Below are 12,265 nucleotides of genomic sequence, written 5' to 3' on the forward strand. Positions count from 1 at the left end.
TAATACTGTATATGGAGGACCACATGGGGCCCATAATACTGTATATGGAGGACCACGTGGTGCCCATAATATTGTATATGGAGGACCACGTGGGGCCCATAATACTGTATATGGAGGACTACGTGGTGCCCATAATACTGTGTGGAGGACCATGTGGTGCCCATAATACTGTATATGGAGGACCACGTGGTGCCCATAATACTGTATATGGAGGACTATGTGGGGCCCATAATACTGTATATGGAGGACCACGTGGGGCCCATAATACTGTATATGGAGGACCATGTGGTGCCCATAATACTGTATATGGAGGACCATGTGGTGCCCATAATACTGTATATGGAGGACCACGTCGTGCCCATAATACTGTATATGGAGGACCACGTGGTGCCCATAATACTGTATATGGAGGACCACGTGGTGCCCATAATACTGTATGGAGGCCACGTGGTGCCCATAATACTGTATAGAGGACCATGTGGTGCCCATAATACTGTATGGAGGACCATGTGGTGCCCATAATACTGTATGGAGGACCATGTGGTGCCCATAATACTGTATATGGAGGACCATGTGGTGCCCATAATACTGTATATGGAGGACCACGTGGTGCCCATAATACTGTATATGGAGGACTATGTGGGGCCCATAATACTGTATATGGAGGACCACGTGGGGCCCATAATACTGTATATGGAGGACCACATGGGGCCCATAATACTGTATATGGAGGACCACGTGGTGCCCATAATATTGTATATGGAGGACCACGTGGGGCCCATAATACTGTATATGGAGGACCATGTGGTGCCCATAATACTGTATGGAGGACCATGTGGTGCCCATAATACTGTATGGAGGACCATGTGGTGCCCATAATACTGTATGGAGGACCATGTGGTGCCCATAATACTGTATATGGAGGACCACGTGGTGCCCATAATACTGTATATGGAGGACCACGTGGTGCCCATAATACTGTATATGGAGGACTATGTGGGGCCCATAATACTGTATATGGAGGACCACGTGGGGCCCATAATACTGTATATGGAGGACCACATGGGGCCCATAATACTGTATATGGAGGACCACGTGGTGCCCATAATATTGTATATGGAGGACCACGTGGGGCCCATAATACTGTATATGGAGGACTACGTGGTGCCCATAATACTGTGTGGAGGACCATGTGGTGCCCATAATACTGTATATGGAGGACCACGTGGTGCCCATAATACTGTATATGGAGGACTATGTGGGGCCCATAATACTGTATATGGAGGACCACGTGGGGCCCATAATACTGTATATGGAGGACCATGTGGTGCCCATAATACTGTATATGGAGGACCACGTGGGGCCCATAATACTGTATATGGAGGACTACGTGGGGCCCATAATACTGTATAGAGGACTATATTGTCTGGTCTGAACTGTGCGCTGGAAGGATTCGCCGGTTTCTGAGCTGTTGTAGACTTTACAATAGATATCACTCATGTAATGTGAGAAGTCAGTGAGATCTTTAGCATTGTACTATACCTATATTTCTGTGCATCATGAATCGTGGTAGGTGTGAAAGGGGCCCACTGAGACTTTTGCCCGGGGCCCATGAAATCCTGGAGCCGGCCCTGGTTGTGGCATCTATTTCTTTTTGTACTGGATGCATGAGTTTTAATGGCGAATTTCTTTCAAAAAACAGTGGGATAAACCGTCATCTGAACTTGTCCCTTAACTTACATTGGTCTGTGAGGTGATCTGAAAGCAGAAAATCCAATGCTGACTTCTAGAACATTTGGGGTAACTTTCCCGCATTGGTCTCTACATGATCTGTGAATTCAGGGAACTGCTCGATCTGCAGCAGATAAAAGAGGGATTATATCAAAATGCCATCATGCAGACCAGCAAGTGACACATCGCTGGCATAAGGTCCTCTGCCCCGACTTGTTGCTTTTAGATTACATAGCAAAAACCTGATGACAGTTTCCCTGTAATAAAATCCCAGAGCTTCTCCCATGGGAAATCCAGCGGGTGGCAGATACTGGCCTGGAATCCTGCAGATACACAGCACTGCCGTCGCCTATACACTGCATTGTGAAAGGATTTGGCCCCCTTGAACTTTTCTACCTTTCGCCACATTTCTGGCTTCAATCATAAAGATATAAAATTCTATTTTTTGGGGAAAGAATCAACAACAAGTGGGACACAATCGTGAAGTGGAATGAAATTTATTTGCTATTTTAAACTTTTTTAACAAATTAAAAACTGAAAAGTGGGGCGTGCAATATTATTCGGCCCCCTTGAGTTAATACTTTGTAGTGCCACCTTTTGCTGCGATTATAGCTGCAATCGCTTGGGGTATGTCTCTATCAGTTTTGCACATCGAGTGGCTGAAATTCTTGCCCATACTTCCTTGCAAAACAGCTCGAGCTCATTGAGGTTGGATGGAGGGCGTTTGTGAACAGCAGTTTTCAGCTCTTTCCACAGATTCTCGTTTGGATTCAGGTCTGGACTTTGACTTGGCCATTCTAACACCTGGATATGTTTATTTTTGAACCATTACATTGTAGATTTTGCTTTATGTTTGGGATCATTGTCTTGTTGGAAGATAAATCTCCGTCCCAGTCTCAGGTCTTTTGCAGACTCCAACAAGTTTTCTTCCAGAATGGTCCTGTATTTGGCTCCATCCATCTTCCCATCAATTTTAACCATCTTCTCTGTCCCTGCTGAAGAAAAGCAGGCCCAAACCATGATGCTGCCACCACCATGTTCGACAGTGAGGATGGTGTTTTGAGGGTAATGAGCTGTGTTGCTTTTACGCCAAACATATCGTTTTGCATTGTGGCCAAAAAGTTTGATTTTGGTTTCATCTGACCAGAGCACCTTATTCCACATGTTTGGTGTGTCTCCCAGATGGCTTGTGGCAAACTTCAAACGAGACTTTTTATGGATATCTTTGAGAAATGGCTTTCTTCTTGCCATTCTTCCGTAAAACCCAGATTTGTGCAGTGTATAACTGATTGTTGTCCTATGGACAGACTAACCCACCTCAGCTCTAGATCTCGGCAGTTCATTCAGAGTGATCATGGGCCTTTTAGCTGCATCTCTGATCAGTCTTCTCCTTGTTGGAGATGAAAGTTTAGAGCAGTGTTTCCCATACTCCAGTCCTCACAGACCCCACAGTTCATGTTTTCAGGATTTACATAGTATTGCACAGGTGAGAGAATTCCTGATGCCTTGATGATACTTCCATCATCTATGCAATACTAATGAAATCCTGAAAACACGACCTGTGGGGGTCCGTGAGGACTGGAGTTTGGGAAACACTGGTTTAGAGGGACGGCCGGGTCTTGGTAGATTTGCATTGGTCTGATACTCCTTCCATTTCAATATGATCGCTTGCACAGTGCTCCTTGAGATGTTTAAAACTTGGGAAATCTTTTTGTATCCAAATTCGGCTTTGAATTTCGCCACAACAGTATCTCGGACCTGCCTGGTGTGTTCCTTGGTCTTCATGATGCTCTCTGCACTTGAAACAGAACCCTGAGACTATCACACAGCAGGTGCATTTATACAGAGACTTGATTACACACAGGTGGATTCTAGTTATCGTTACCAGTCATTTAGAACAACATTGGATCAGTGGATTCTATTTATCATTACCAGTCATTTAGGACAACATTGGATCATTCAGAGATCCTCACTGAACTTCTGGAGTGAGTTTGCTGCACTGAAAGTAAAGGGGCCGAATAATATTGCACTTTTCATTTTTTATTTTTTTTTAACAAGTTTAAAATATCCAATAAATTTCATTCCCACTTGTTGATTCTTCCCAAAAATTTGAATTTTATATCTTTATGTTTGAAGCCAGAAATGTGGCAAAAGGTGGAAAAGTTCAAGGGGGCCAAATCCTTTCACAATGCGCTGTATCTACCACTCGCCGACCTCCCTCTGTGAGAAGCTGATGGTTATTAATGATGGAATACAATGTTTTATTATAGCGGTGAGTGCTGCATTCACTTCTTACACTCATTCATGTGGATTTGTCTGATTAGTGACCTGCACCAGCTTATATCATGGGGCTGCTCAAAGTATAAAAATTTACCAAAAAGGTGTGGTCTGTTTATTTTCTTTTGGTTTCCATTTTTTTTTACTTTTTTTTTTTTCTTTACGTGGATCTTTCTGTAAAAGAGAAATAAAAAATAAAATATAGTCAACCTCTGGTATGCTCTACTACCATGAGATCCCCATAATAAAGGCAGAATTTAATAAAGGGTTACACATTTATCCAAGACATTGAAAGTTATGGTTAAAAAGGTAAAAAGACTTTTCTTTTTTTGCAGCAAAATTGGCTACAATTGCCCAGACAGGTTATATTTGCCCACAGCGTCGGACTGGGGAGACTGGGGCCCACCCTACAGCTAGATGCAGATACCTGATAGCCGTTATCCCCGTTATAGTGGGACCTCGACTGTAAAACACAGGCGGCTCCTGCACATCTACTGTGCGCACAGCACAACTGGGATGGACAATTACGGTCGTTTGCATTAAAGGGCTTCTTTGGTGAAAACAAGTTATCACCGATCCCTGGGCTCCTCAGGATTGGTGATAACTTAATGATCGTTTGGGTCCGACCATTGGAAACCGCACTGATCAGAATTGGGAAGTTTTATCCCTGACAGGACACTTTTATCCCCATTTTAAAATGCAGCGGCAGGTGGGATGTCTGACCGCAGATCCATTCATTCTCTTTGGGGCTTCCAGAAAAAAATAAGAGCAGCGCTCACAGCCATTGAGGGAATGAATGGATCAGTGGTGAAGTCGCACATGCTGCTCCAGTCTAGTGGGGATAAAAGCTCCACATTCTACCAATCGGTGCGGGTCCCAGCAGTCAGACCCCCACCAATCAATAACTTATCACTTATCCTTTGGAAAGATGATTACTTGTTTTCACAGTAGAATTCCTGTAAGTGCATCTTTTTCCAAGTATTTAATCACAAATCTAAATATAGATTATTCTCCTAATTAATATCAGAGAGAACAATTCACTGATATACACAACACAATCCACTTTTTCAAGACCAATAACACGACATTCAAGGGAGAACTAAGGTGACACTGTGACCAGACCACATATTACCAGCATAAAGCGACCGAATAATCCCACGTAGAAGGGAGAAATACAGCCACACCGTGACCAGACCACATATTACCACCACATAGTGACCGAACAATACCTCAGACTGTAAAAGGGAGAAATATCGCCACACCATGACCAGACTAGATATTACCAACATATAGCGACCAAATAATTGCACATACAAGGGAGAAATACCACCACACCATGTCCACACCACATAGTGACCAAATAATAACACATACAGGGATAAATACCACACCATGCCCGGACCAGATATTACAACATAGTGACCGAATATTACAATACTGATCATTAATGAAATGTCCTCGGATGCACATTCAGTTGAAACCAGTGGGCCCCCTCTACGTCCTGCTCAGGGTCCTGCCAAGGACCCTGGCCCACCGGATAATCGTCCAGTGTCCCGGTGCTCCAGTCAGACCCTGTTTGCCCACCAAACTCATCCATTTAAATGTCTGATTTTAGAGTTTGCATTGTGTTCCTTTTCTTTGCTTATAAAAACATAATAATTATAGTCTATGAACCTTCTCTGATGCTGATGGTTCACAAAAGAAATTTGAGACATGTTTGATTGTAATCTGATTTGCAGATAAAACTGGCCCATTCAAATGATTGGATTGCCAAAAAAAGATCCATTTGCATCCTTGTTCTGTATGTTTTTCACTGACTAATGTTAGAAGTTTGTAAATCTTCATCACTTTTTTTCTCTCATCAATAGGTGGCAGAAAATGTCATTTTTCAACATGAGGAGAGAAAACTTCATCCCATCACTTTACCTGATGGGCCCATGTGTCAGATCAGCACAGAAGCAAATAGGCATCAATTGCTCATTTTTAAGTCCTCTTTAGCTCATAATGTGGAGTAACATTGTGTGGATCAGACACACAAAAACTCTGTTCAAAGGTCGGCTTAGGGTTTACTTCATGTACACACAAATTGCCAAAGGAAAATAGAGATCCCTTAATAAAGACCTAAATATAAAACATAACTTTTATTTTGATTATTAGATATAATAACGGAAAAGATAACACACACTTAAAATCACACAGTACTGAATGTTTCTGATAATTCAGCGATGAGTTCTATGAGCCAGAACTATTGAAGTGCTTGTGCTTCTGTTATGGCAGTTGTGTATCGAGGGCTTATCTGTCTAATATATTATTCTTCAGAATAAATCACCACCAATAGTGAGTCCTCAATATAATCCTACTCGGTATACACTACTCACTTTATTATCAGGGCTTATTTATCAGGAAATTGGATAAAAGGGATTATGCTATACGTAGCAAGAGAAAACTGCTTATATGTACAACTAAACTGGTCATCAAGGTGTTCAGCCGTCTCTCCAGTTTCTATAGATAGAAAACTATTTGGATCACAATAGATATCTTTTCATATCCAAATGAGCCTTATTCGGCAATATTTGGTTTCATTCATTAGTGGGCAGTGAGGTAAATGCTTCTACTGCCGCCCTTGTATCTCATCTATTAGACTTAGGAGCTGTAGCACTTATTTATCATTGTAGTGCTTTTCAATTGTCATTAGTGTTGAGCATTCCGATACTGAAATATCGGGTATCGGCCGATATTCGCGGTATCGGAATTCCGATACTTAATTCCGATACTTTTGCAATATCGTATACCAGAATCGGAAGTTCCCATAATGCAATGAGCCATTTTCATTTTATTCAGCCAATGAGGATCCTAAGAAGTGTGGGCACATCCTGTTAGGCATGTAGGCATCTTAACTAATGGCATGGCTGTGATTGGCTGCTGAAATGATGTCATGATGCACTATAAAAGCCGCCGCCGCCATTTTGGCTGCTGTGAATTCAGTTAGGGATAGGACGCTGTTGTTCTGAGGGACAGTTTTAGCTACCTATTTGGTCTATTCTGCTTTACCCAAGCTACTTTATAAATCGCTGTGCCTTGCAGTGCTAGTGCACAGTTCTCTGTGCTGTTCACCGCTTTCTGCAAGGTCTCTGTGTGTGAGTGCAGCTCACCCTGTAGTGTGTGCTTCAGCCACGTCTGGTTGTAGTGCACTCAGTGTGTGTCACTGCCTCATACATTGTCCTTTTTTGCCAATTCATAATTTTTCCTGATATCTCCTATTAGTGTGGTGGTTCCATCCGTATTCAGCTAAACTGGTTCCAAACACACTATATAGGAGTAGATAGAGGAGCCTTTCTGCAGCATTGGGCCCTGCAGCCCCAGCCAGATTAGTATTAGCCTATTTTTTGTAGCCTCATCTATTGCATTGTAGGTTACCTTCCTACATTGTAATAGCTACAAAAAGTTTGTGATACTATCGTTATTACATCTTCAGGCACATCCAGTGTCTTTTTGTGACAAAAAAAACCTAAATAAAGTTCACCAAACACTCCACTTTACAGTTGTGTAGGCCACATTAGCTCATATTAAAGTCTAGTCCACACTTTATAAAATTAGTGTTTCTTATACCTGTTAGCAGCTGTTCAGGAATAAGCACACTAAGCCCTTAGTACTTTTCTGCCTATTTTTATCAGTCTACCAAGATGAAGAAGGCAGGGAGTAAGGCATGTGATCGTGGGCGTGGGCGTGGAGTTTCTGCAGGGAGAGGACGTGAGGATTCTGTGCCTGCAGGGAGAGGACGTGGGGATTCTGTGCCTGCAGCGGGCACCAGTGACTCAGCATCCCCCAGTTTTACCAGGGAACAGTCCTTTATGCGCAGCTTTGTAGGAGCTAGCCGTACCCCACTGCTGCGGGAGGACCAAATTGAAGCCGTTGTCGGATGGATGGCAGCTAATGCATCGACTTCAATTAGTTCCAGATCCTCTCAGGTCCTGAGCACTGAAGAGCACCCATCTGTCTCTTCACCACCTGCCAAATTGCCCAGGCAGTCAAAGAGCCCTGGACAGGAGCCATCTCTACTTCTGTTCTCTGAATCTCTTGGCTTGGAAAGAGGGGGCCAGCCAAGCAGAATTCGAGAATTTGAAGAAGAGGTAGTATGCAGTGATGCACAACCGTTTTGTCTCTCTGAATGTGAAGAGGCGGGTGGGCCAGTGCCTATGGTCAGCAGCACACCTCAGTACGCATCTGATGATGAGACTCTTTCTGGTGCGTACTGTGCTGTCGAGACTACCCAGGAGAAGCAGTTGTTTGAAGAGGGTGGTGTAGATGATGAGGTCCTTGACCCATCATGGCGTGAGGGACAGGAAGGTGGTGGGAGCAGCTCTGAGGAAGAGATTCCCCGAACAGCCCAAAAAGGAGGGAGAGGGAGGGGGCAGACTTGGTTGCCTGTAGCCTCCACTTCGGCACCTATTAGGAGCATGGCTCTTCCAAAATCCAAAGCGGGCGCTCCCAAGACTTGCAGTGCCTGGTCCTTTTTTGACACAGTTGCAGATGACATTTGCTTTGTCAAATGCAAGCTGTGTAATCAGAAGGTGAAAAGAGGGAAAAGTGTCAGCAACCTCAATACCACAAATATGTGGAAACATGTGCGGACCAAGCATGTGGTGGAGTTACAAAAACACACTGAAGACCTAGGCCCACCTACAGCGCCACCTACCACCTCTTCAGCTCGTGTTGTAGCCTCTTCCTCCAGCTCACACACAGCTGGTTCGGCTTCCTCACAGGATCGCCATGGAAGAATCTCTGGCACTGTTGTACAGAGACACAGTGTAATTCCACCCACAGCACCACTTTCCCAGTCATCCTCACACTCCCAGGCCAGTCTACAGCCATCGTTAGCACAGGCATGGGAGAAAAGGCGCCCATACTCGGCAAACCACCCCCGAGCACAGGCTCTGAATGCTGGCATTGCTAAACTACTGGCCCTTGAAATGCTATCATTCAGGCTGGTGGAGACTGACACATTCCGTAACTTTATGGCATTGGCAGTCCCACAATACAACGTGCCCAGCCGATTTTATTTCAGCAGGCAAGCCGTCCCTGCCCTGCAACATCATGTGGAGGGAAAAATTAAACATGCGCTACAAAACGCCGTCAGTAGCAAGGTCCACCTGACCACCGATGCGTGGACCAGTAAGCATGGACAGGGACGATACCTTTCCCTCACTGCCCATTGGGTAAATGTTGTGGAGCCGGGTACAGATCTTGAGAGTGGCACTGTACGTGTTCTGCCAACTCCAAGGATTGCAGGAATCCAGTCTGTACACATTGACTCCTCCTCATACTCCAGTTCCTCTGAATCAGCGCTGCAGGAGCCGTCACGGTCTACCTCCACATCGACCCGTGAACTGTTACCTGTTATGGTGACCAATATGAGCACAGCCGTGGCCAAACGTCAACAGGCCGTATTAAAATTAGTTTCTTTGGGAAATCGAAGCCACACAGCGCAGGAGCTCTGGAATGCCATCAAGCAGCAGAGCGACGTGTGGTTTGTGCCAGCGAATCTCCAGCCAGGCATGGTAGTGTGTGACAATGGCCTAAATCTGGTGGCAGCTCTGGGCCTAGGCAACCTCACTCACATCCCATGTCTGGCACATGTGCTCAACTTGGTCGTGCAGAGTTATTTGAGGGACTATCCGGATCTTGATGCACTGCTTCACAAGGTCCGCATAGAGTGCGCTCACTTGCGGCGTTCCAGCAATGCAAGATCACGCATTGCAGCTCTGCAGCGCCGATTACGTCTTCCGGAACATCGCATCATATGTGACCTACCCACCAGGTGGAATTCAACGTTACATATGTTGGAGAGGTTGTGTGAGCAGCAGGCAGCAGTAATGGAGTACCAGCTGCAGCAGGCGCAAACAAGTCGCAGTGACACTTCACCACCACTGAGTGGGCCTCTATGAAGGACATTTGCCACGTTTTGCGTGCCTTCGATTATTCCACGCGGATGGCGAGTGCAGATGATGCACTAGTCAGCATGACTATCCCCCTTATCTGCCTGCTTGAAAAAACACTGCAAGCACTAAGGGACGAGGTTTTGGAAGAGGTGGAGGATGAGGAGTCACAAATGCAATCTGCTTCTCTACAGTCTGCGCAACGTGGTTCCTCACAAAGGCCTAGGCAGGGGACACTTTGTGAGGAGGATGAGGAGGAGTCAATGGATGAGGAAGACATCTGTCCAGAGGAGGGAGGTACACAATGCTCTAGTAGTCAGTATCTAGAGCAGGGGTCTCAAACTCGGCTGGGTATATGGGCCGCACATGGAAAAAATTTGAATTTGGGGGGCCGCATTCTTTGTTCAATGTGACATTTTTAGTGATACCATTTTTTTTTGTATACACCTTTTGAACATTTTTTCCGTGTTTATTTTTTTATGGCTTGGGTCGTTATGGATGTGGCGATAATAAACATGCACTTTTTTGTGTTTACTTTAGTTTACATATAAAACAGCATTTTTAGTGCACAATATTTTTTCATGCTTTATTTTTATTTTTTTGATTTTTACAATTTTGTTTCCCCCAATTGGCCACATTCAGTAATATTGTCTTACAATTAGCATCATATAGTAATAATGGCAAACATCTTGTAGTAATGTTCCCCATCCAAGTCCCCATCTTGTACTAATGTGCCCCATCCAGGTCCCCATCCTGTGGCTATGTGCCCCATCCAGGTCCCCATCTTGTGGCTATGTGCCCCATCCAGGTCCCCATCTTGTGGCTATGTGCCCCATCCAGGTCCCCTCTTGTGGCTATGTGCCCCATCCAGGTCCCCATCCTGTGGCTATGTGCCCCATCCAGGTCCCCTCTTGTGGCTATGTGCCCCATCCAGGTCCCCATCCTGTGGCTATGTGCCCCATCCAGGTCCCCTCTTGTGGCTATGTGCCCCCTGTGCTGTTCTTCACACACATAAAAAAAAAAAAAAGATGATTCTCACCTGTCCTCCGTTCCCTCGGCGGCCTTCCTGCAGATGTGGCCCGCAGGCACCACAGAGTCCGACCCCTTGACGATCCCGACCTGGTCCAGGAGGAGCCGCCGACAGCAGCGCTGCATTGCCGCACAGAGACTGTCTCCCAGCACAGCATTTTCAATGTCAGCCGTCGGCCAATCAGAGGCCAGCAGCTGACATCTGCATATGGCAATGACGTCATACTCGCTGTGCCGACACGCAGATATCAGCTGCTGGCCTCTGATTGGCCGGCGGCTGGCATTGGAAATGCAGTGCTGGGAGACAGTCTCTGTGCGGCAATGCAGCGCTGCTGTCGGCGGCTCCTCCTGGACCTGGTCGGGATCATCAAGGGGTCTGTGCCTGCGGGCTGCATAAAGCAGCCTCAGGGGCCGCATGCGGCCCGCGGGCCGCGTGTTTGAGACCCCTGATCTAGAGCGAGGGTGGGGTGATGCAGAGCAGGCAGAGATCACGCCTCAAGCAGGGGACAGCGTTTCTTGGCCAGTTGCCAGTCTGCAGCACATGGTTGATTTCATGCTGCAGTGCCTGAGAAACGACCGCCGCATCGCCCACATTCTCAACACGGCTGATTATTGGGTGTCCACCCTCCTAGATCCTCGCTACCGGGACAACTTACAAAGCCTCATAACACCGTTGAACCGGGAGCGTAAAATGCTGGAGTACCAAGACGCACTGGTGCATTCCATCATGTTCTCCATTCCAACCGAGAGCAGTGCTGCTAGTGCTTTACAAAGCAGCTCAGTGCGTCGAGGCAGTGGAGGAAGCTCTGCACAAAGAGGGAGCAGAAGCAGCGCCTCAGCACAAGGCAAGACCAGTATGGCCGAAATGTGGCAAAGTTTTGTGTCCCCGCCGCCACAAATGTCTACACCATCACAGACGGCTCCAGTCAGCAGGAGGCAACGTTTCCGTCAGATGGTGACAGACTACATGTCTTGCCCTCTTAGTATACTCCCAGACGGCTCTTCTCCCTTCAAGTTTTGGGTCTGTAAGCTGGATACATGGCCAGAGCTTAGTCAGTATGCATTGGAGGTGCTAGCTTGCCCTGCTGCTAGTGTATTATCGGAACGCGTCTTTAGTGCCGCAGGTGGTGTACTAACAGACCGTCGCATGCGACTATCCTCCGATAACGTTGACCGGCTTACTTTTCTCAAAATGAACAAGGCCTGGATCTCTCATGAATTTGCCAGTCCTCTTCCAGAATAAATAATTGGTTGGCAACAGTATCCAGGTCTCCTGTTGTGTTCATGTTTCT

Source organism: Phyllobates terribilis, unplaced genomic scaffold (assembly GCF_046119375.1).
Source record: "Phyllobates terribilis strain yellow unplaced genomic scaffold, ASM4611937v1 Scaffold_241__1_contigs__length_2998254, whole genome shotgun sequence".
In the NCBI taxonomy this organism is placed as follows: Eukaryota; Metazoa; Chordata; class Amphibia; order Anura; family Dendrobatidae; genus Phyllobates; species Phyllobates terribilis.